Genomic DNA, 25,048 nt, shown 5'->3' with positions numbered 1-25,048 from the left:
CCCTTTTTACCCCTCGGTCATCTAGCGGCCCAATCGATCCTTTTGCCAGCTTCTTGTTTTTAATATACAGTGGGGGAAATAAGTATTTGATCCCTTGCTGATTTTGTAAGTTTGCCCACTGACAAAGACATGAGCAGCCCATAATTGAAGGGTAGGTTATTGGTAACAGTGAGAGATAGCACATCACAAATTAAATCCGGAAAATCACATTGTGGAAAGTATATGAATTTATTTGCATTCTGCAGAGGGAAATAAGTATTTGATCCCCCACCAACCAGTAAGAGATCTGGCCCCTACAGACCAGGTAGATGCTCCAAATCAACTCGTTACCTGCATGACAGACAGCTGTCAGCAATGGTCACCTGTATGAAAGACACCTGTCCACAGACTCAGTGAATCAGTCAGACTCTAACCTCTACAAAATGGCCAAGAGCAAGGAGCTGTCTAAGGATGTCAGGGACAAGATCATACACCTGCACAAGGCTGGAATGGGCTACAAAACCATCAGTAAGACGCTGGGCGAGAAGGAGACAACTGTTGGTGCCATAGTAAGAAAATGGAAGAAGTACAAAATGACTGTCAATCGACAAAGATCTGGGGATCCACGCAAAATCTCACCTCGTGGGGTATCCTTAATCATGAGGAAGGTTAGAAATCAGCCTACAACTACAAGGGGGGAACTTGTCAATGATCTCAAGGCAGCTGGGACCACTGTCACCACGAAAACCATTGGTAACACATTACGACATAACGGATTGCAATCCTGCAGTGCCCGCAAGGTCCCCCTGCTCCGGAAGGCACATGTGACGGCCCGTCTGAAGTTTGCCAGTGAACACCTGGATGATGCCGAGAGTGATTGGGAGAAGGTGCTGTGGTCAGATGAGACAAAAATTGAGCTCTTTGGCATGAACTCAACTCGCCGTGTTTGGAGGAAGAGAAATGCTGCCTATGACCCAAAGAACACCGTCCCCACTGTCAAGCATGGAGGTGGAAATGTTATGTTTTGGGGGTGTTTCTCTGCTAAGGGCACAGGACTACTTCACCGCATCAATGGGAGAATGGATGGGGCCATGTACCGTACAATTCTGAGTGACAACCTCCTTCCCTCCGCCAGGGCCTTAAAAATGGGTCGTGGCTGGGTCTTCCAGCACGACAATGACCCAAAACATACAGCCAAGGCAACAAAGGAGTGGCTCAGGAAGAAGCACATTAGGGTCATGGAGTGGCCTAGCCAGTCACCAGACCTTAATCCCATTGAAAACTTATGGAGGGAGCTGAAGCTGCGAGTTGCCAAGCGACAGCCCAGAACTCTTAATGATTTAGAGATGATCTGCAAAGAGGAGTGGACCAAAATTCCTCCTGACATGTGTGCAAACCTCATCATCAACTACAGAAGACGTCTGACCGCTGTGCTTGCCAACAAGGGTTTTGCCACCAAGTATTAGGTCTTGTTTGCCAGAGGGATCAAATACTTATTTCCCTCTGCAGAATGCAAATAAATTCATATACTTTCCACAATGTGATTTTCCGGATTTAATTTGTGATGTGCTATCTCTCACTGTTACCAATAACCTACCCTTCAATTATGGGCTGCTCATGTCTTTGTCAGTGGGCAAACTTACAAAATCAGCAAGGGATCAAATACTTATTTCCCCCACTGTACCTAAAAAACATTTTTAATATGCGTTTTTGCCTCCAACGCAATCTTTTTTTTTTCAAAATCCTTCTTTGCCTTCCTTATCAGCGCTTTGCATTTGACTTGACATTCCTTATGCTGCTTCTTATTATTTTCAGTCAGCTCCTTCTTCCATTTTCTGAAAGATTTTCTTTTAGCTCTAATAGATTCCCTCACCTCACTTTTTAACCATGCCGGCTGTCATTTAATCTTCCTCCCTACTTTTTTAATATACAGAATATATTTGGCCTGTGCTTCCAGGGTGGTGTTTTTAAACAGCATCCACACCCGATGTCAATTTTTGACCCTCACAGCTGCTCCTCTAAGTTTTTTTTTCACCCTTCTTCTAATTTTATCATAGTCTCCTTTTTGAACGTTAAACACTAACATATTGGATTTTCTGTGAATACTTACTCCGAAGCTAATATCAAATCTGATCATATTATGATCACTGTTATCAAGCGGGCCATCACCATTACATCCCGCACCAGATCATGTGCGCCACTAAGGACTAGGTCTACAATTTTTCCTTCTCTTATCAGCTTCTGTACCAGCTGCTCCATAAAACAGTCCTTGATTTTGTCAAGGAATTTTACCCCCCTAGCATGCCCTGTTACATTTACCCGGTCAATATCGGGGTAATAGAAATCACCCATTATTATCATGTTGCCCAGTTTGTTAGCCTCCCTAATTTCCGATAACATCAGTCTCTTCATCCTGGCCAAGCAAACGGTAGTACACTCCTATCACTATCCTTTCCCCCTTTACACATGGAATTTCAATCCATAGGGATTCCAAGATGTGTTTTGTTTCCTGCAGAATTTTCAAATCTATTTGATTAAAGGCCCTCCTTAACATACAACGCTACCCCTCCACCATTTTGATCCACCCTATCACTATGATATAATTTATAATTTGTACCCCAGTATGACAGTGTCCCACTGGTTATCCTCCTTCCACCAGGTCTCAGAGATGCCTATTATATCTAAGTTTTCATTTAGTACAATATATTCTAACTCTCCCATCTTATTTGTTAGGCTTCTGGCATTTGCATATAGACATTTCAAACTATGCTTGTTGTTCCTATTTAGATCATGCTCAATACTTGACAGTATTAATTTACAATCTTCTCTCTGATTTTTATTTAAGGACACCTGATCTACTACGGTCTCTTTTGCAACCTCACTATTGGGATACCCTATCTTCCCTGTTTTGGTGATATCTTTTTAAAAAATGTTTTGGTGATATCTTTAAAAGGTACCTTATTCCGAACCATGTGCTTTTGATCGACTGTCGGCCTTCCACGTACTAAAGTGTTTTATCTGTAGGTGACTCCATGAGGTATGTTTAAAATTTATAGGACAGATATTTTGGAAATTCCATCAAACTGGAGAAAATTTATAAAAACACACTCCTAACCATGTTTTCAACTTTATTTTTCAGAAAAACAAGCTCTTAAACCATAGATGAAATGTAACTGGTTTTAAATGCTGAGTCCTTCTCCACAGTCTCCAATCTAGTAGCGACCTGCTGAAATTCAAAAGACAGATTCCATTTTAACCTGAACTTGAGCCAATCCATTCAAGGGAGGAATCAGTATGTTAGCCAGACTTGCAATCACTTCCCATAAAGAATCCATGATGATAACCTCAGGCTTAGACAACAAAGAAGAAGGAACAGCCACATTTCCCAACAGCAGGCTAGACAGTATCTCAGAAACTGATGTAACAGAAGAGATCTGTGGAGCTTCACCTTCAGGTCCCCCCTTCTTCTACTGCAGTTCAAACTAACCTCAAAGCCTTGAGGCATTACATCTACCTCAACTGAATCCATCCTGCTTCTCCCCTCACTCACAGCCACTCTTCCAAACACCAACAGTGGTAGCACAGGGCTCAATGGGACTGATGAGCTCTGCAACTGAAGCAGTGGTGGAGGGTCCTGCAGATCTGGGCGAAGAGTAACTTCCTGTCCCAGGAAGCTGCTAGCTTCTTCTTGGCTCAAGGCAGCATTTAGTGGAGCACCTCCTGATTCTAGCTACATGGTAATCTATAGGGCCACTAACAGACAGAGGTCCTGATTGAGGATGAGTCGGATCCTTCCCTTACATTTACCCTTAATAAGCAAAATGGAGTAAGCAGGTAAGAGCCGAGTCACACCAAGTCAGTGTGCAGCTGCCATCTTGACCCTCTCCTAAAACGGGAAATATTTCTAATAGTTCGTTGTGTATGGTAACTTGTCCATCTCAGATCTCCATCTGGGTACATACCCCTCACAGTATGGAAAGATAAGTAATGACTGGCCTTCATCCCTACCCAGTACTTGTCCACATTTGCTGTCCATAAAACTATATACCCTTCAGAGTAACAGCCCAGTAGAAAAGCCAAAAGTCTGGCATCCCCAAATCCTCATCCAATTGGTATAACTGCATCAGTTGTCTGGACAATAGTGCCGTGCTTCAGAATCCAGTTCTCGTGGCACACTCAGCCAGTCAGGTTTTCAGGATATCCACAATGAGTATACATGAAGAGAGATTGGCATACACTGCCTCCTTGGTATGTAAATTAATCTCATGCATATGCATTGTAGATGAAACCTGTCTAGCGACGTGTGCATTGAGGACTGGGTTGACAATACTGATCTAGTTCTAGTTTATCCCACGCATGGAATTCAAACATGCATGGGATAAACACAAAGGAATTCTGTTTAGAAGTAAGTGGATCCATGGAATCTTAGTGGAGATTGGGTGGCGACGCTGGTAATTGGGAAGCAATACTGGTGCTGGGCAGACTTCTACAGTCTAAGCCATGATCATGATTGAATAGATATGGATGGGCTTAAATTTTAAGGGGCTTCAACATTAGCTTCAGAACTTTTAGTACAAGAAGATTGCTGGGCAGACTTCTACGATCTATGCCCTGAGAATGTCAAGGACAAATCAAACTCTGGTATACATATAAAGTATCACATATCATGTAAAATGAGTTCATCTTGTTGGGCAGACTGGATGGACCGTACAGGTCTTTATCTGCCGTCATTTACTATGTTACTATTCAAGAAGAAAGCACATTCAATAAGAAAATGGTAAGCAATAATATTATACCCATAAATACACAAAGAAGTCTGCAATAGCAACAATGTTATTGTAACCAACTTTCTACTAGTACAAAGAGTTCCAAGAGATTAATTCATATCTATAAATGGATCCATTGAAGAATCACCTGATTTATCATAGGAGTTCAGATTGAGTTGCAATACAAATAACTTATCTTTGCATCACTGTAATCATAAAATAACTGCATTCCTAATATCACTCTGAAATTCCTCTACTGTCTGACTCCTACTGATATTAGGTTTAAAATTTTTTGTTCTGGATCAACCTTCAAAAGCTAATCAAGAAATGTATTAAGTTATGTCCAATAAAAAAAAGATCTTATTTTCTTTTCCATGTTTTATTTTGTTTGATATCTATTGTTCTGGATCCAAAGTACTGGTACATATAACTTACTGTATATTTACTTGTAATTTACATCTAGGAGAAATATAGACATAGATATATATAAACAAATAAAGATATTGATATATAAAATAACAACTTTACCATATATATTATAATGTTGTAAGTTATTTTGAAGCCGAGTCGGAATCAGTACATTTTTACTGACTACACCGTACAGTAAAGACAAACAGTAGTCTAATGATTAGAGAAGTGAGCTGAGAACCAGGGAAACCAGGCTCAAATTAGAGAGAGTTGCACAGGAACAGAAATTTCACCCATCCCCAATGGAATCTAACCCATATCCAGCCGTACCTGCTAAAAATCCATCCCATCCCTACCCATCCCCACAATTAATCTGCTAAACCCCCACCCATACCCGCAAGAGTTGACGCTATTATTTACTTGCTTACAGCCCTCTGTTTGCTCCCAACTCCCAACAGCCTCCTGTGTTTTTTTTTGATGTTATTCACTATTAAACCAATGAGTGTTCCAAGCCTCCGTCTGGTGTTCCAGCTGTCTCTGGGCATTCCAAGCCTCTTCCTGGTGCTCCAATTGCCTCTCTCAGTGCACTCCAAGACTCATTTTGGAGTCACCAGACATTTTGACTAAACTCCGGCAGGGATTCCACAACAACTCCGCAATACCCGTTCCCGTGTAGCTCTCTAGTTCAAATCTCACTGTGATATTGGCATCAATTAACCTATCATTACCTCAGGCAAAAGCAGACTGTAAGCCCTCTGGGGTCAAGAAAATATCTACAGTATCTCAATATAACTCATCTTGCGCTACAGCCGAAGAAGGCATGAGCTAAATGCAAATTCAACAAAATCCAGGCCACACAGGCAGAACATGGTGGCAGAGAAAAGTGAGCTAAACTCATCTGGTCTGCCTATTTTCCCACCTAATCTGATGTGCTCCTGCATTCCTATTTCCACAAATCCTCTAGAAGTCTAGCACTGATTTTATCCCCACCATGTCTACTAGGTTTGTGCCATGTAACCATAGCCCATTTTGTGAAGACACTACAACAACAATCTATCCTTCTAGCTTTATCAAATGAACATTGCAAAAACTATAAATGTAATCAAAGTACCAACACAAACCAGCAGTAAAAATTCCAGAGATGTACTACTGTGGGGTTGTTTGTTTTGTTTTTTTAATTTTCAGAGCTGCATGTGTAGCTCTGAATGTTTTGAAAAAAAAAAAAAGTTTAGAATGTTAAAGTATTTTTTTAAATATTATTTTATTTTGCACTTTTACAATTTTTACTATTTACTTATTTATTTATTTTTATGAAGAGATTCACCCAAGGCAGTGTACAGCAGGTACAATTTAACATAAAACTTACAATTTTGTTAACAGCATAATAGTAAAATAACCAAGAATAAACAAATACAATAAATAAGGTAAATTTGAAAAAAAGTACATTGAAACCTAATAATAAAACTACTGTGAAATAGTATAAAAAATACACACATTTAACAGCACTGGAATACAGATTCCACAGATATAATACAATGTTAGCATAACACTGATGGAAAAATTAGGTTCTTACCTTGGTAATTTTCTTTCCTTTAGTCATAGCAGATGAAGCCATTACGTATGGGTTGTGTCCATCAACCAGCAGGGGGGATAGCGAGCACTCAACTTTTCACAATACCTCATGGCCAGCCAGCTCCACTGCCTCTTCAGTATTTGAAGCTTCCAAAGCAGTATGGCAAACCGCAATGGGAATAACATGAACTTTCCTCACAGCGAACGATGACCCCTTAACAAGGGCATGAACTCAAAAGGAGGGATTGAACACATCCTCCATACTGTATAACTGGAAGGGATACACGCAACCTCCTGGAGGGAATAAACTCATCCTCCAAAACAAACTGGAGGGAATGGACTCATCCTCCTGTAAGTGAACATGAATCCTGAAGACTGTTTTCCAACTTTCTCCCAAGGAAGGAACTTCAGGAAACAAGAACAGAACTTGAAACAGATTCACAGCATACAGACAATCATACAGGGAGGGCTCATGGCTTCATCTGCTATGACTAAAGGAAAGAAAATGACCAAGGTAAGAACCTAATTTTCCCTTCCTTGTCATCAAGCAGATGAAGCCATTACGTATGGGATGTAACAAAGCAATCCCTATATAGGGTGGGAACAGGTCACACCACACGCTAGCACTTGTGCTCCAAAACGCGCATCCCTCCTAGCAGCCACATCCAGCCTGTAATGTCGGGCAAAAGAGAGCTTAGAAGCCCATGTTGCTGCACTGCATATCTCTTGACGAGAGAGTGCTCCAGTTTCAGCCCAAGAGGAAGAAATCGCTTTGGTAGAATGCGCAATAAAGGCTACAGGCGGAGACCGGCCGGCAAGCAGATAAGCTGAAAAGATAGTTTCTTTGAGCCAGCGGGCAATAGTGGCTTTAGACGCTGGAAACCCTCTGCGAGGACCTGATAGCAAAACAAACAGATGATCATAGATCCTGAAAGAGATAGTAACTCGCAGATACTGCAGCAGAGTCCTGCGCACATCCAACACGTGCAACGGCCCAAAAGATTCTGGAAACTCCTCCTAATCAAAGGAGGGCAAGAAAATAGGCTGGTTTAGGTGAAACGCTGAAACCACCTTAGGCATGAAGGAAGGCACGGTCCGAACCGTGACCCTGGACTCTGAGAATTGCAGAAAATGGGTCTCTACAGGACAGCGCCTGGAGCTCTGACACCCGTCTCGCCGAAGTAATGGCCACAAGAAAAACGGCCTTTAGTGTCAAATCTTTCTCCGATGCTCGCCGAAGCGGCTCAAAAGGAGAAGCCTGCAGGGCCTTCAAAACTAGCCCCAGGTTCCAAGCTAGACAGGGTCCTCGCACGGAAGGCCGGAGCCGAAGCACCCCACTATGAAACTGTGCCACATCTGGATGAGCAGCTAAAGACGCCTTCAACCTTACCACGAAGGGCGGCCAACGCTGCCACTTGCACCCGCAGGGAATTATAGGCCAAGCCTATTTGTACACCATCCTGCAAAAAGTCCAGAATCGGCGAGATAGGAGCCCACATGGGTGTGATCGCTTTTGAAGCACACCAAAACTCAAACTGGCGCCAACTCCTGGCATAAGCCACGGAAGTGGAACGCTTGCGGGCCCTGCAGGAGAGTGGAAATGACTGTGTTTGAATAGCCTTTTCCCTCAATTGCGCCCTTTCAATCGCCATGCCATAAGACCAAAGTGGCAGGCGTCCTCCATGGCCACCAGGGCTTGTGACAATAGGTTCGGTACCAGAGGTAAAGGACGGGGAGCCTCCACTAGCATCTGTCGGAGGTCTGCATACAAAGGCTTCCTGGGCCAATCCGGGGCGATGAGGACCACTTCTCCTGGGTGCAGCCGAATCCGCAGGAGCACGCGCCCTATCAAGGGCCACGGAGGGAACACATATAGTAGGCCCGGAGGCCAGGGCTGAGTCAAGGCATCCAACCCTGTCGAGCGAGGATCTCTCCGTCTGCTGAAGAAGCATGGGACTTTGGCATTTGAACTTGTCGCCATAAGATCCATCACGGGCTTGCCCCATTTGGCACATATCTGCAGGAATACTTTGTCTGCTAGTTCCCATTCTGCTGGATTAATCTGATGCCTGCTTAGATAATCGGCTTGCATGTTGCTCTGACCTGCAATGTGAGCTGCCGACAGAAACTGAAGATGCAACTCGGCCCAGTGGCAAATCTGTTCAGTCTGCGTGCCAGTACTCTGCACTGAGTGCCACCTTGTCGATTTATGTAGGCCACTGCTGTCGTGTTGTCCGACATCACTCTGACAGCCAATCCTTCCAGGGTCACTTGAAAGGCCAGAAGCCTGAAACACCACTTTCAACTCCAGGCGGTTGATGGACCACTCCGACACCTCGGGTGTCCATAGACCCTGGGCATGCTTCCCCTTGCAATGTGCGCCCCAGCCCTTCAGGCTGGCATCTGTCACTACTAGACACCAATCGGGGAGCACCAGCAGCATTCCTCGCCACAGCATGCTGTCTGAGAGCCACCACTCCATGCTGAGTCGGGCCGCAGGGAGCCAAGAAAGTCTGCATTGATAATCCTGAGAAACTGGAGACCATCTTTGAAGTAGGGAATACTGTAGAGGTCTCAGGTGCGCTCTCGCCCAGGGCACCACTTCCAATGTGGCTGTCATCTATCCCAGCAGCTAGACAATGTCCCAAGCTCGCGAGCGGGACATCCTCAGGAGCAGACGGACCTGATTCTGAAGCTTGCACCGCCTTAGTATACATAGCCCGAGTCTGTGTCGAACCTGGCCCCCAAATATTCTAGAGATTGCGAGGGGGTCAAGGTAACTTTTGGCCATATTGACGACCCAGCCTAGAGATTGAAGTACTGAGACCACTCTGGCTGTAGTTTGATAGCTCTCTGTTACAAAGTCTGCTCTGATGAGCCAGTCGTCTAGGTACGGGTGAACCCTGATACCTTCTCGCCTGAGCAAAGCAGCTACTACCACCATTACCTTCGAAAAGGTTCGGTGAGCTGTGGCGAGGCCAAAAGGCAAGGCCCGGAACTGGAAATGTTTTCCCAACACCACAAACCTCAGAAACTTCTGGTGCGGGGGCCAAATTGGTATGTGCAAGTAAGCTTCTTTCAGGTCTAGAGACATAAGAAACTCTCCTGCCTGTACCGCAGCAATGACGGAGCGCAGGGTTTCCATGTGGAAATGCCGCACTCTCAGGGACTTGTTTAATTCTTTTAAGTCCAGAATAGGGCGAAAAGACCCACCTTTTCACGGCACCACAAAGTAGATGGAGTATCGGCCGTAGCCGTGTTCGGCGGGAGGTACCGGGGACACGGCCCCTAACTGAATCAGACCTTGCAAAGTCTCCTCTACCGCCGCCCATTTGGCGGCAGAACCGCATCGGGAATCCACAAACACGTCTCTTACTGGGGCGTTGAATTCTATTCTGTAGCCATCTCTGATCAGGTCCAGAACCCACTGATCTGAGGAAATATTGGCCCACTCCTCGGCAAAGAGGGAAAGACGTCATCCGATGACAGGAAGCGAGGAGGGGGCTGGCGCACCATCATTGAGAGGGTCGCCCCTGAACTCCAGGCCTAGAGCCGGTGGCTGCGGAACGCTTGTCCAAGCAAAAGGAGTTCCTCTGCTGAAAAACGGGCACGAGAAGCGAACCCAGCAGAACGCCCCGGGTGGTACCTTCTAGCTTCACGGAAGCGAGGTCTATAAGAGGAGTGGACCGCCTGGCCCTTGGAGGAAGGCCTCGGCCTATCTTCGGGCAAGCGTTGGGGTTTAGGATCTCCCAGGCCTTTAACAATTTTTTTTTCCAACTCCTCACCAAATAGGAGAAGGCCTTGAAAGGGCAACTTCACCAACCTTTGCTTAGAGGCCATGTCCGCTGCCCAATGTCGTAGCCAAATAAGACGGCGAGCCGCCACTGCTACTGCCATTTGTTTAGCCGAAGCTCTGACAATATCATAAAGGGCATCAGCCAAAAAGGACAAGGCCGACTCCTGCCGAGGAGCCACATCCAAGAAGGGCTCCGCTCCATCTCCGGGCTGTTCCACTGCCTGTTGCAACCATGCCAGGCAGGCTCTAGCAGCATAACAACTGCATAACAATGTCCGAACAGTAAGACCTGCAATTTCAAAGGACCGTTTAAGTGCTGCTTCCAGCCTACGGTCTTGTATATCCTTCAGGGCAACTCCTCCTTCCACAGGGAGGGTAGTTCTCTTTGTCACCGCAGTGACTAGGGCATCTACTTTAGGCATTGCAAAGTGAGCCAAATGCTCCTCACGCAGAGGGTATAATTGCCCCATAGCCCTGGAAATTTTCAAAGGTCCCTCGGGGTCAGCCCACTGAGCGGAAATAAGCTCTTGGATGGAGTCATGCAAAGGAAAGGCTCGAGCAGGATTCACAGACGAGGCCGTGCCACTGGCAGGCTCTTCAATAGAAAGGACCTGTAGGGCATCTGAAATAAGCGCTGGCAGCTCATCACGGTGGAAAATCCTCACCACGGTGGAAAATCCTCACCGCGGAGGGATCATCCAGATCCTGTGGTAATTCTGCACCTGACTCTGGCTCCTCAGACCACGAAGGCCTGCCAGAACTCTCCGAATCCTCACAGCCCGACCACGGGGGGGGGGGGGGGGGGGGGGGGGGGGGGGGGGGGGGAGAGAAAGGAGGTGCACCACAATCTGAAGGGGAATTAGCCCTTCTACGCTTTTCTTTATGCCAATTATCAGGGAAAATAGCCTCAGCGGGCAGTCCCAGGCCAGAATCCACCGGGGGGGGGGACGGGACAATAGAAGGGGCCTCAGACGACCCTTGAGGGAGAGCTCTTTTCAGCATGTATGCTTTATGCAATAACAACACAAAATCAGGGGAGAAAAACTCGCCCTGGGCACCCAGAACCCGTCCGGGGCTAGCCGCTCCCTGAATAGCCTCAATTCGAGGTCCGCCCCCAGGCTGAGGGCTCTCCGTCTCTATGGAGGCCGCGCCATGCGGAGAATTCAAAATGGCGTCCGCTGCCAGCTCTGAATGGGAAGAATCATCGCTCGCCATGCTCGGGCCGGCTCTTACACCTGTACAGCATGATTTACAGAGCCCCACTGCTGATTTGCGCTTGCCACACCGGGAACAGCACTTTACATTCTCTGCAGCCATCACCGAAAACGGCGGGAAAAATCAAAATGGCAGTTTCGCGCCAAAAACGCCCCGATCGCGGGCCCACCCTGGAGGAGTTAGAAAACACTCTTACCTCACCGGACTGAGTATCATAGCTCCGGTCCCATAGAAGAATCAAAGGAAAACCTCTGTTCCGTTTTTTTTTTTAACGCTGTGAGGAAAGCAGAGGTAATAAGAACTCCAGAGGCTCAGATGAGTGGGAAAGGCAGGGAAAGGCGAACCAATGTGCCTGCATCCACTGAGTGGGAAAGGACAGGGAAAAGCAAGCTAATATGTCCACATCCACGGGAGCATGGGTAAGGCAGGGAAAGGGCTGACCTATGTGCCTTCAAAGTGAAGCTGCTATAGCTTCTAACACCCCGGCTAACAACTGGCAAGCCAGGAGCCACCCCCAGGCAGATATTTTATGGAGCTTGAAGAAGCTGCAGCCACCCTGCTTGGGGAGATAGAGAATACTGAAGAGGCAGTGGAGCTGGCTGGCCATGAGGCACTGTGAAAAGTTGAGTGCTCTCTATCTCCCCCTGCTGGTTGATGGACACAACCCATACATAAAGGCTTCATCTGCTTGATGACAAGGAAACACCTAATACAAATGCATTAGAACACTCAACTAACATAGATACGATGCTAAAGATTTCCTACAACTTACCATATATAGTTGAGAGACCAAGAGCAGATATATTATGGGAACAAGATGTTTAAACAGCAGAGCACAGAATTGTTATGCCTAAACAGATAGCAGCTGCACATTAGTCAATTTTTTGATCTGGCTTTTTTAATTTAGCTCAAACCATTTTTCAGTAGTACCTCAAGGTGAGTTACATTCAGATACACTAGATATTTCCCTATCCCCAGAGGCCTTACAGTCTAAGCTTGTACCCGAGGCAATGTAGGTAAGTGACTTGCCCAAGATCAGAAGCGGCACCTGTGGGATTTATATTTTAATATATTTATTAATTTTCAATTCAAATCTCATTACAAATTTGAATCGCAAAGTAATTCAAGGAAACTTATAATACATAAAGGAAATACAATCAAACAATATCATCACAACCCTCACTAAGAACTGAAATATAAAAAAGGGGGATCCAAATAAGAAAAAAGGAGATTTATAAAGGAATTATGCAAATCATAATTACTGAAATCGCCTGGTTCCCTCAATTGTTACGTCTGTGGCCGTGACCACCCTCAGACTTACCCTGTTTCTGGGAGTCAGTGGCTGTGCTGGCTTCTGCTTGTCTCTGTGTCTGTCTCTGTCTTAGTTTCTCTCTGGCTCTGTGTGCTGATTACCCTACTGAACCTCACCTGTGTGGGCTATGCCTTTTCCAAGATGGCTGCCGCCGACTCCTCTATGCCAGTATCCAAGATGGCTCCCGCTGGGCTGACTTCTCTGTGTGTCAAGCCTCTGTTTGGATGCAAGGTGATTGCTGCAGCTGTGCCTCTGGTGTGGAAGGGCTTTATTAATCACTTAGAGACTACAGCCCTGGCCTTTTCATTTCATCTAGGGCCCTGGTGTATAGAGTGCTCTGTACACTGTTTCAGTGTTTGCTCTGTGTGAGTTTCTATGTTTGACTAGATAGCTTAGGCACCGTGTGGCTTGGTAGCCTGTGTATAGCTTTGCTAGTTCTCTCTGTTTGTTCCTAGTGTTAGACTAGCCAGCTTAGGCACCGTGTGGCTTGTGAGCCTGTGTATAGCTTTGCTAGTGCTCTGAGTTTGTTTCCAGTGTATGACTTGTTAGCTTGGGCACAGCTTTGTTGTTAGCTGGTGTATAGCTTTACTAGTCTCCTGAGTTGTCTAGTGTATCTTTCTTGTGTATGACTGGTTTGCCTGGGCATAGCTTTCCTATTAGCTTGGGTACAGTCTACTAGTCCTTGTGTCTAACCTGCCGACTGCCAGAACCCGGACATTCCCTGCCTGGATGCCTTGCCTTCGCTGAGGTGCCAGGGGGCACTCCTGGATCCTCATTCCTGCTGTTCCTGCTTGCAAGTTCCAGTTCCGGTTTTTCCTGTAAGCACTGCCGGCCGCCCGAACCTGAGGGCTCAACCCTCGGGGAAAGGTGGTCAAGCGTAGGTGAAGCCTAGGTCCAGTGTGTTCCAGTCCAGCGGGTTCCGCTCCAGTGTGTTCCAGTCCAGCGGGTTTTACTCCTGTATGTTCCAGTCCAGTGGGGTCCTCCAGTGTGTTCCAGTCCAGCGGGCTCCACTCCAGTGCGCACCCGTCCAGTGCGTTCCAGTTCCGTGTATTCCTGTGTAGAACTCCAGTCCGGGGTTCCGGTCCAGTTTTGTCTTATCTCTACCTTGGAGGTGATCTTGCCTGCCACTGCCGCTCCACGGTAGTGGCCCACGGACTCACAAACCCAGTGCTCCCGGGGAGGAAGCCTGACAGTATGCCAAGGTCCTCGAGCACGCGACATCAATCTAATCTCAAAGACCCTATCTCAATATCCTGTAGCTCTCACATAAATATATTAAGACATCTCTGAAACCGCACCTACAAGATGCTGGGCTCGATGGACCCTTGGTCTTTTCCCAGTATGGTATGGCATTACTTATTTGTAGACCTCTTATTACACAAAATTCTGAAATTGTGGATCATCAAAAAAAGATATATCTGTTATTCTCGCAGGTAACAATCCATTTGCATGGAAATTGAATAAACACATGCATACGCAAGTTGTAAGCCTCCTGGGCAGCAGAAAAATTTCTTACGCCTCTCCTGTGTAGTTCTACACAAATTAGGAAAAATCCACAATTTCTGACCTAGAAATAATGCTATCCGATAATGACAGTACAAAGTAAATATTCTGATCTTTTAACGATGAAAAACAAATGCTGCTAACAATGTAGCTCTATTAGTCTCTCATCTCCAGATCTCTACAGGATGGCAGACACAGACTATCCTCTGCGATGTTAATTCTTTCAGGTCTCCACTGCCCTGCTCTGACAGGCAAGAAATAACATCTAGCAACAGGAGGGATTAACTCCGGAAAAATCTTCAATATATTCATAAAATACTTTTCAAGGTATCCCTAGGTAACTCGAGAGGCACCTTGGAAAAATTCACAAATCTCAAATTCAGATTCCTTAACGCATTCTCTATGATCTCAATCTTTCATTTAGAAATGAGTCTGTCCTGAACAAAGGAGTTAGTTAAATCCACCTGTTGTTTCAAAGAATGTTCAACCTTCTCCACTCTCCCAGTCAGGGCGCCAACTCTCTCCTCCTGTTGTGATGCACCCATTTCCAACTCATTTGCAATTGCAGAAATATTCAAGGAATTTTGCAAGACTGAGGTTTCCAAATGAACCAATGTGGTCCAAAAATAGTCTCAAGTGTAATCACAGGGGGTTTGATCAGAGTAGGTTTAGGGGTAAAACCCGCCAAACAGGCCCTCGCTGATATAACTCCTTAGCAGAGTTTAAAAAGGGGTTGGACGGTTTCCTAAAGGACAAGTCCATAAACCACTACTAAACGGACTTGGAAAAATCCAAAATTCCAGGAATAACATGTATAGAATGTTTGTACGTTTGGGAAGCTTGCCAGGTGCCCTTGGCCTGGATTGGCCGCTGTCGTGGACAGGATGCTGGGCTCGATGGACCCTTGGTCTTTTCCCAGTATGGCATTACTTATGTACTTATGTACTTATGACCCAACTGTTGGTTATACCCTGCAGGTATAGGATCCCCACTCCTTACCGCACTCTCCAGAGCCTGAAACTCCCGGTAAGGCTTCCAATTCCATACAGGGAATAACCCCTTTAAGATCCCCTCCAAACGATGCTGTACTTCCTCGTACTTCGGCAGTCGACACTTCACCCTATAGCCTCTCAGTTCTGGGAGTCGGTGGCGGGGAAGGGCTCCTCGCATCTGACCTCAAAGAGCATTCCTGCACAAGCTGTTGAAGCAAGGCCTCCTTACCAAGCGGCTCACTGGCTGGAGATGACTTACAATCTGAGGTTGCTACGAAAGATGTAATCAAAGACTGACGCTGCGAAACACCCAAGAAGTTTTGAGGGGTGGCTCTTGAATTTCTCGCACTGCTTCAGGGCCATCTTCAAGTCAAAAAGGTAGGTAGGCAACTAACAGGAATTATATTTTCCAGTGTCAGCCCCACACAGCTTACGTGGCACTCCAGGCAGCAGTCATCTTGGATCCCCTCCCGCACCTGTGGGATTTAAACTAGAGAGCTACACGGGGCCAGAAATCTTACCTGTCCCTCCTATGCCTGCTGGAATCTTACCCGCCCCCCACACATCCCCACAATAATTTAATCTGTCCCCACCCGGTCCCGCAAGAATTGAATGGTACATTCAAAAATTCTGGTTGGCTCTCTCAGTCTCTCTCTGGGTTTGAGCCGCAGCACTGCAGGCAAGGAAGGAACTGAAGTTGGAACAAACTGGTGTGCACATGTAAGACTTGTCTCCGATTCACTGGCACTGTGTGCTGAGAGAACAGGCACCGACTCCGTGGGTCCTCGAGCACTCCCAAGATTTTGGGACCCGTCACCAAACCAGAACGCATCAGAAGTTCAAGTTCCAACCCCAGCCTGACCTGACCGCCCTCTTCTCCCACAACAGCACCCCTTTCCTTCCTGCCGCCCAGCGTTGCAAAACTTATTTTACCTCAAGTCGCGGCGGCAGTGAAAGCAGCAGGCTCGCCTCCAGCCTTCCCTCTCAGTGTCCCGCCCTTGCGGAAACAGGAAATTACATCAGAGGAGGGCAGGACACTGAGAGGGAAGGAAAGGATGGAGGTGTCACGGCCTGTCACGGAGTCCGGAGTAGTGAGCCCTTGGGCCACTGCCAGTGACCAGCAGCAGCAGGTGAACCACCCAAACAGGAAGCGAGGCTGAACACAGACAGGCTGGTACAAGAAGGACCGGAACTAGCAAGATGGGAACTGAAGCGGTAGATGAGCAGGGCTGGAATAAGCAGGGCTGGAACAACCGGATTCTGGAACAGGATTCTGGAACAGACTTGGCTTGGCTGGAACCAGATGCTGGAACGGGCTTGCCTTGGCTGGAACCAGATGCTGGATTCTCAAACAGGCTTGGCTGGAACAGGATTCAGGATTCTGAAACAGGATTCAGGATTCTCAAACAGGCTTGGCTGGAATGGAAGCTGAAAGTAGACAGGGTTGGAACAAACAATGGAGGAACTGAAGCTGAAGACAAACAGGATAGACACAAGCAGGATTAGAACTTGAAGCTGAAGGCTTGCAGGGCTGGAACAAGCATGGTGGGAGTAGAAGTTGAAGACTGGCAAGACAAGAACTAGCAGGGCTGGAACTGCAACAACATACACAGACGAAAACTCATCTGAAGACCTCTGTGGCAAAGGCAAGCCTGAAAGTTCCCAGGTGCTTAATAAAGGCAATTACAGATGAGGTCACTAGTAAGAGTGAGGCTTGGCAGCAAAAACACCAGATCACGGCTTGGCTGCAGGAACCCCAAAGCAAGTCTGGAATGCTGGAACATCAGAATAGGACTGGAATGAACTCTGGAACATGGTTGGGAAACAGGAAGATGACAGCAGCCATAGGGCCTGGTCACCAGAAGGCGAGGTGAGTGCAGGCATGGGATACAGTCACAATCGTGACAGGAGGTGAGCCTACTGCTTTCACTGCCGCCACGACTCGAGGTAAAATAAGTTTTACAACACTGGACGGCAGGAAGGAAAATAGGGCTGTTGTGGGAGAAGAGGGCAGTCAGGTCAGGCTGGGGTTGGAACTGGAACTCAGGGGCTAAAAGGGAGGCAGGTGGGGTTTGGAGTGAGTCACGAGACATGGATGGGAGGGGAGGGTAGGGGAGAGAGGAGAAATCGCGAGACATGGAGGGGAGGGCAGGGGAGAGAGGAGAATTGCTGGCTATGGATGGAGGAGAGGGCAGGGGAGAGGAGAATTGCTGGCTATGGATGGAGGAGAGGGAAGGGGAGAGAGGAGAGTTTCTGGACATGGATGGATGGAGGGGAGGGCTGGAGAAATGCTGGACATGGAGGGAAGGGAAGACAGAGGAAGGAGATGCACATGGATGGAGGGGAGAGAGGAGAAATGCTGGACATGGAATGGAGGAAAGACAGAGGAAGTACATGCACATGGATGGAAGGGAGGGGAGAAATGCTGGACATGGATGGAGGAGAGGGAAGACAGGAGGAGAGGCACATGGATGGAGGGGAGAGAGGAGAAATGCAGGACACGGATGGAGGGAAGGTAAGACAGAGGAAGGAGATGCACATGGATGGAGGGGAGCAATGACAAATGCTGGACATCGAAGGAGGGGAGGGAAGAGAGAGGAAGTAAGATGAACATGGATGGAGCGGCGGAGAGAGAGGAGAAATGCTGGATATGGATGGAGGGGGTAAAGGAAAAATGCTGGACATAGAGGGAAGAGAGGAGGGAAGAAATAGGAAGGAGAAGCATATTGACGGAAATGAGGGAAAGGGAAAAGAGAAGAAAAACTATACCTGGATGGAGAAAATCGGCAAAAGCTGGATCCACTCTATACCTTCTCCAGTCAAGTCCACGGAGGACCCAGCTTTTACCTATGGATGTAGGGCAAGAAATGAAGACGAAAGGAGGAAAGTAAAGAAATACATGGAAAGGAAGCCCTGGAAACGGAGTTAAGAGAACAGATAGAGAGCAGCAGAATCAGAGACTGGGACCGACATGATCAGAACAAAGTCAACAGACAACAAAGGTAGAAACAAAATCATTTTATTTTCATTTTAGTGTTTGGAATATGTCCAATTTGAGAATCTGCATCTGCTGTTCACTAATGCATCATACATTCACCTCCGAACTCTCATTCCCGTAATATCACATCACTCATACCTTTACTCACAGAAAGATATATACCATACGCCTTAATGCCTTTTTATCGCCCTCTAAGCTCCCATTGTTTCCTTCCAAAGTTTCAATGTCTATGTTCCATTGTTACATTCCTTAACGACACCTCAATTGTTTCGCATAACTCTGCACAATGTAATCCATAACTATCTGTAACAAATTGTATTTCCAACATTCAACTCATATTGTAAGCCACACTGAACCCGCAAAAAGGTGGGAAAATGTGGGATACAAATGCAATAAATAAATAAAATAAATAAATAAATAAATTTTGAAGTATAGCAATGTGTTTCTTTGTTTTTCTTGTATTGTGCTGCATGCAGAGTTTAGCTTCTTAGGATTTCTGGTTAATTTTTGAAGATTTTGAAGAGGGCTATCTCTGTTCTGCATGTGTGACTGCAAGGCCAAGTGTCTGAATAGGGACCTGTTTGTTAGGTTCCGAGATTTTGATAACATATTGTTTCAGGTTTGGCAAGACTGTCAGCGTTGGCATGAGTTGTCTGGTGCTTCCCCGAGTGGGACTACAGCTCTTTACTTTTGGGTATTCAGAACACTTGGTGGAACAGGGCACCTTGGCCTTGCAGTGCCACTTCCTTTATAATGCTCTTTTGCTCATCAAAAAATTGATTCTGTGGCAGAAGATTCACCACCACTATCTGCAGCTATGGTCTGTCAATATGAGAGAAATTGGCCTGTTTTGAACTTAGAATCTATCAGCAGAGCATTCTCATTGTCTCCCACAGCTGAAAACAAATGCCGTGGCGCAAGTTTTTACACTTGTACCCTGCAACTACTTAGACAGTAGACTCATTTTGCACACCATTTTCGATTTGGTATTGCTCTGTTGCAATAAAATATATTAAAAAAAAAAAAAAAAAGAAAGGTGAATAGTCTACTTCTTTTTTGGTGGTGGCAGGTGACGGGAGAATATTGGGTTGCATTCATTCAGCACCCCCAATCATTTTAAAAAGTTGGCTCCTATGGCTGAGAGGTTGCCTCATGCACGCGCCAGTAGGTCAGGTGACATCTGATGCTCATGCCTGTGTCAGAACTGAAGTCTGCACATCAGCTCGGGTTTATAGTAACATAGTAAGTGACGGTAGATAAATACCTAAATGATCCATCCAGTCTGCCCAATAGTCACACTCATTATAAATTCATGATTAAATCAACAATGAAATTGATATTATATACTTGATTATGGTCTTTCTTTGGTGTTTCTGGAGACCACAGAAGTCCACCCAGCCCTATCCTTATGTTCCAACTGCTAGAGTTGCCGAAGTCCACTCCAGCCTATTCATGTTCTCATTTGGGGGACAAAGACCGTAAAAGTCTGTCCAGCACTGTCCTCATGTTCCAGCCACTGAAATTGCTGTCCAAACCCCTTCCAGCCCATCCTAAACCAGACAGCCATATTTGAGACTCAGACCTTATAAGTCTGCCCGGCGGTATTGGTCCTAGTTCATCACAGCCGGACTCACCATCTAAGTGTCACTCGACACATCCACACACGGCGCCATTTAAGCTTAGGGGTTTTTTAAATAAATTTCCATTTTCTAATTAGAGATCTTCTGTGTTCATCCCATGCCTTTTCGAATTCCGTCAACATTTATGTCTCTACCACCTACTTAACGGAAGACTTCCCACATCTGTGCTGTTAAAGCAAGGAGGAGGAGGAGACAGCACTCAAAGAACTTGCTACTCGGTAGGTGAGAGGTTGGTGCAGGTGCAGCTTACACTTCCACAGGAACCACCCAGGAATTGTTTCCATCCCCACAGGAACTGCTCTAACCACTAGGTTGCTACTCTTATTTACAAACTTTGAATTTCAATAGTCTAAAATGGGTTTACTACTTATTCAACTTGAGTTTTATGTACCAAAGAATTACAAGTTTTTGGCCTGATTCATTAAGTTTTACACCATATGATATGATAAAATCTAAATCAGGCTCTTGGACTTCCCTGTTTTTCATATTCAATTTAAGAATAGAAAATGAATTGCTCCAGTTGTGAACGTAACCAACAAAGATGCAATACAAAATCAGTTTTGAGTCGTCATCTAAAATTCACTGGTTCCTATGCCTCTCAAACATTTACATATTTGATACAACTGAAGGAGCTACTACAATGTAATAATCACCAGTTCATCTGTCCAATGTTTATCTGCTTAAGAGCAGATAAACATTGGACAGATGCACATTAAATGTGAGATTTTCAACATATAAAGATTTTTTTAAAGATATTTTTTCATTGCTTGTAGGCATGAAAAACTAGCAATAACTCTGCAAGCTCCCTATCATGACTGATATTCCTACCCAGTGCCCATTTGGGCCTGTTTACCATCACAGGTCTTGCCCAACCTCTGATTTTCTTCCTTTCTACACCACATAGGTCCCTTTGTGTCTCTCTTATTTGCTTGAATTCTCCCACCTTGTGGTGATTTAATCAGAGAAGTGACCACTTGCTACTTCTCTAAAACTATAAAACCTATTTCATACTCTGAGCTTCAGCTAGAATTTTAGGCAGGTTTCCAAAGAAGGAAGGCTAAGATATCACCATACCAATGTAATGTACTCTGCATCCACCCCCACCCCAGTACCTGATCTCTTGCCTTTCAGGAAACACCTCAACTCCTGACTCTTCCCATGATCCTTCACTATGTATTCATGCTCTTTACTCTTCTGCTTTTCTGTGTACTGACACCCAGACCCCATGCTATTTGGAGAACACTTGCTGTTTTCTTTTGATTATGTAATTTATATTCATTGGTACACACCCATGCTACTGTAATAACGCCATGTTCTGTTTTATATTCACCTTGTTTTATTACACTATAATGGTCAGAATGATTTCAGAGAGCACTCAGGGCTTCAGGAAGTACGGAATATAAAAACAAATGAATGAATCAAGCCACTACAAACTTGCTGCTGAAAATATATATTTACAAAAATTGCAGCGTAAGAGGTTTAAAAGAATATTTTGTTTTGCTGTGAACTCAAGATACCTAATCTATTAGGAACTCCTTAGAAATAAAGTACTGTACTGTTTAGTACCCCCCCCCCCCCTCTCCCATGAGGGTCAGTATACACTGTACAATTGCTATTCCTGCTATAATTTAAGTGGTCCACTGCCATTAATAAGTTACTCTCTACTAACAAGATAAAAGTAAGAGCAAGTCAGACTTAGTACAAACGCTAACCCTACCAAGTCTATTCTAAGCACAAAAAGTGATCTGGACCAAACAATGCATGCCATCAGAGAGCCAACTAATGGATAGATATGAACATAAACAGTCAAATTCCTCTGCACCCAACAGAATCAACTATATGTAGCAGCTCTTTTGCACAGTGACCCTGCCATGCTAATACAGAAGTAGCATAAAAGCAACATATAAACAACATAAAGCCCTTCCTTGCATAGCCAGTAAAAGTAGGAAAAGGCAGCTTTAATGTGTTTTAGCAAATAAAAAGGTTATGATGTTTACCTATTTGCCTTATTGTTTTGGCTTTAATCTTACAAACAGAAATGTTCAAAGCCATTAATGCGGGTAAATAAGTAATTACCAGGGTTAAATGGCCTTACTGAAAACTGTCTTCAGATGGAGCTAGAAATGTATGTGGCTGCCATGGCGTGCACACTTTTAGCACTATCTAAAAAAAATACTTAAAAAAAAAAAGGCATTGTTGTGGACCTGTCCAGGTCAGGATATACAAACACTAAGCGTACACGGATTCTCCAAAAACAGAAATATCAATCACACGCATTTGGCTGCCCTCGCACGCCAAGCACCCCTCTAAACACGCATTCAAGGACCAAGTACCCCACCTCCCTCTCTTCTATTCTCCCAATATAGTACGTGTTCCCCTCTCCTCCCTGTACGCAGACCAATATCACTTCCTCATTCACAACTTCCCTCCCCCGTCATACCTTCAAACGTGTCTATGAAGTCCGCAGCAGCACCACCAATTCACAGATACAGCCCGAGATCAACCCCTAAGCTTTCCCTCTGCCGCGTCCCGCCCTGCCGGAAACAGGAAGTTGCGTTAAGGGGAGGAGGCGGGACAGGCCAGAGAGAAGAGATTGCGTCAGTGTGGGCGGGACCAGAGGGAAAGCTGCTTGGCGTGTATCGCGGCAAACTGTATGAATTGCGCTACTAACGCGAGCCGAGAGCCCTTAAAAATAGGTTTGAAAGTAGGAGGGGTAGAGCGTTTGCGATTTGAGAATGACAGAGAGGGCGAGATGCTGAAGCGGGGGCGTCGATAGGAAGAGATGGGGGGGGGGGGGGGGGGGTAGCGTGGTGGTAGGATGAAAAGGAGGGAGAGATACTGGAGTGAGGGGTAAGAGTTTGGAGAGTGGCAGGGATGGGAAGGAAGGAGAGAAAGGATTTTGATATACCGCATTTCTGTGAGAGGGAGAGATGCTGGAATATGGGAGATGGAAGGTGAGACAGACTGGAGTGGGTGGGGATTTTGGAAAGAGAGGAAGAGCTGCTGGAATGGGGGGTTGGAGAGGGAGAGATGTACATTAGGGGTATTGGGGGAGATGCTGGAGCGGAAGTGGCGTTGAGAAGGAAAGGGCCAGCTGCTGGAGCTAAGAAAGATCAGCAAAATAGTTGTACATAATGCATATCTTAATATCTAAATATAATAAAAGGTATCAAATGCCAAAGAATAAAGTTACAAAACAAAAATTAAAACGTGCAAACGTCAGTAAATGTATATAGGTCTCTTAGGTAATTGAATTAAAGTGGATTTTAACATGTGTCAGTAGATAATGCCAGGAATACAATTTCTTCCTTAAGAAAAAGACCTATGTTGCTACAAAACTCTTGACATCTCCAAACCCCTCCAAGGATCTCTATTCCATTTACCATCATCTTAGACGCTTGCATGCATTGAAAACAGTAAATTCAGTACCCGCAGCTGACACTCTTTCTTTATTCTTTGCAATCTTTTACTACAGTGTCCGGATTGCCCTCTGCCAATTAGATGAGCTTTTAATTTTTATCTACCCTTGTGTCATCTTCCTGCCTTTCTGGTATGTTCACCTGGTCTTTCCAGCCTCAAACCTTTTTTCTCCTTTTAAGTGCATAAGTATTGCCATACTAGGACAAATCGAAGGTCCATCAAGCCCAGCATTAATCAATTGAGGGTTTCTCCATCTATGAAATATTTTAGTCCACCATAGTAAAAATTTTGGGAATCACTGCCATAGTTACACACACAAAACCCAGATCGACCCTTAACAAAAATGAAACAAGGGGCCACCAATCAGTAATAGAAGTATGAAGGCAAGAGACTGAACCGGAAACCTTACAAAGTAAGACTTTGCACAAAACAATAGTAGTGAAATAGAAACAAATACAAAATACCAGAGATGTGCATTTCCAAAAGCTGATATATTCCAATTAATAAATTCAGAATAAAATACTTTTTTCTACCTTTGTTGTATGAGCATTTTATTTTTCTATTCACTTTGGTGACAGCATCACTGCTTTTTTTCCTTTTCTTTTTTTTTTTCCTGTCTGTGCAGGGTCTTCTGTCCCTTTGACTTTTCTTCTCTCTCCATGTCCACCATCGATCTTCTCTCTACAATCCTATCTGTCCTGTCCAGCATTGTCCCTCTATCCCTGTCCCTATGCCTTATCCTCCCTTATTTTTAGCATAGCTCCTTTGTGTCCCTATCTTGATCTGTCCTGCATTTTCATCCTTAATCCATATTCCTTCCCCTGTGATCAGCATCCCCCCCCCCCCCCCCCCCCCCCGTGTCCAACACTGTTCCCAGGTGTCATTATTTCCTCTCTGTCCAGCATTGCTCTTCTGTGTCCATATCTCTACGCTCTCTCCATGCCCAACATCTCTTCTCAGTCTTCCTGTTCTTTCTCTCTCTTTTTCCTTCCTCCCACACCCCCACCCTGGGGCAAGTATCTTTCTCCCCCCAGCCCAATATATTGCCCTCCTGGGTCCAGTGTCTTTCCCCCCTCTTTCCCAGTCTTGGTTTCTCTCTCCCTCCTTTCCACTCCCCTAGCATCTATCCTCCCTCCCTCCAACTCTTGGGTCTAGCACTTCTTCCTGTCTGTCTGTCCCTCCCTCCCCCCCCCCCCCGATCCAGTAGAGCAGCACCACCTCCACCTCTCTATCCCTGGGTCCAGCACCTCTTTCCCCCTCCATCTCACGGGTCCAGCACCTCTTTCCCCCTCCATCTCACGGGTCCAGCATCTGCCCCCTTTCCTCTCCCCTCCTGGTTCTAGCATCTATCCCCTTCTCTCCTTCCCAACCCCTTCCTGGGTTCTAGTGTCCCTCCCCTTTCCACCCTCTCCATCCCTCCCCACGGTCTCTCTCATTTGTTTTCTCC

General features: G+C 45.6%; 1 protein-coding gene across 2 annotated transcripts in view; it reads right to left on the bottom strand.

The window, feature by feature from the left end:
* RABGAP1 (RAB GTPase activating protein 1) overlaps positions 1-22,718 on the bottom strand; it is a 495,691-nt gene extending 472,973 nt beyond the window's left edge. For both annotated transcript variants that reach the window (XM_030207329.1, XM_030207331.1), the window contains exon 1: positions 22,622-22,718. The gene's annotated coding sequence lies outside the window, so the exon portion shown is untranslated. The remainder of the gene's footprint in view (positions 1-22,621) is intronic.
* Between the last annotated feature and the right edge of the window lie 2,330 nt (positions 22,719-25,048).

This window comes from Microcaecilia unicolor, chromosome 6, assembly GCF_901765095.1.
Source record: "Microcaecilia unicolor chromosome 6, aMicUni1.1, whole genome shotgun sequence".
In the NCBI taxonomy this organism is placed as follows: Eukaryota; Metazoa; Chordata; class Amphibia; order Gymnophiona; family Siphonopidae; genus Microcaecilia; species Microcaecilia unicolor.
Note: the sequence above shows the minus strand (reverse complement) of the source record. Positions and strands in the feature narration are given on the sequence as shown.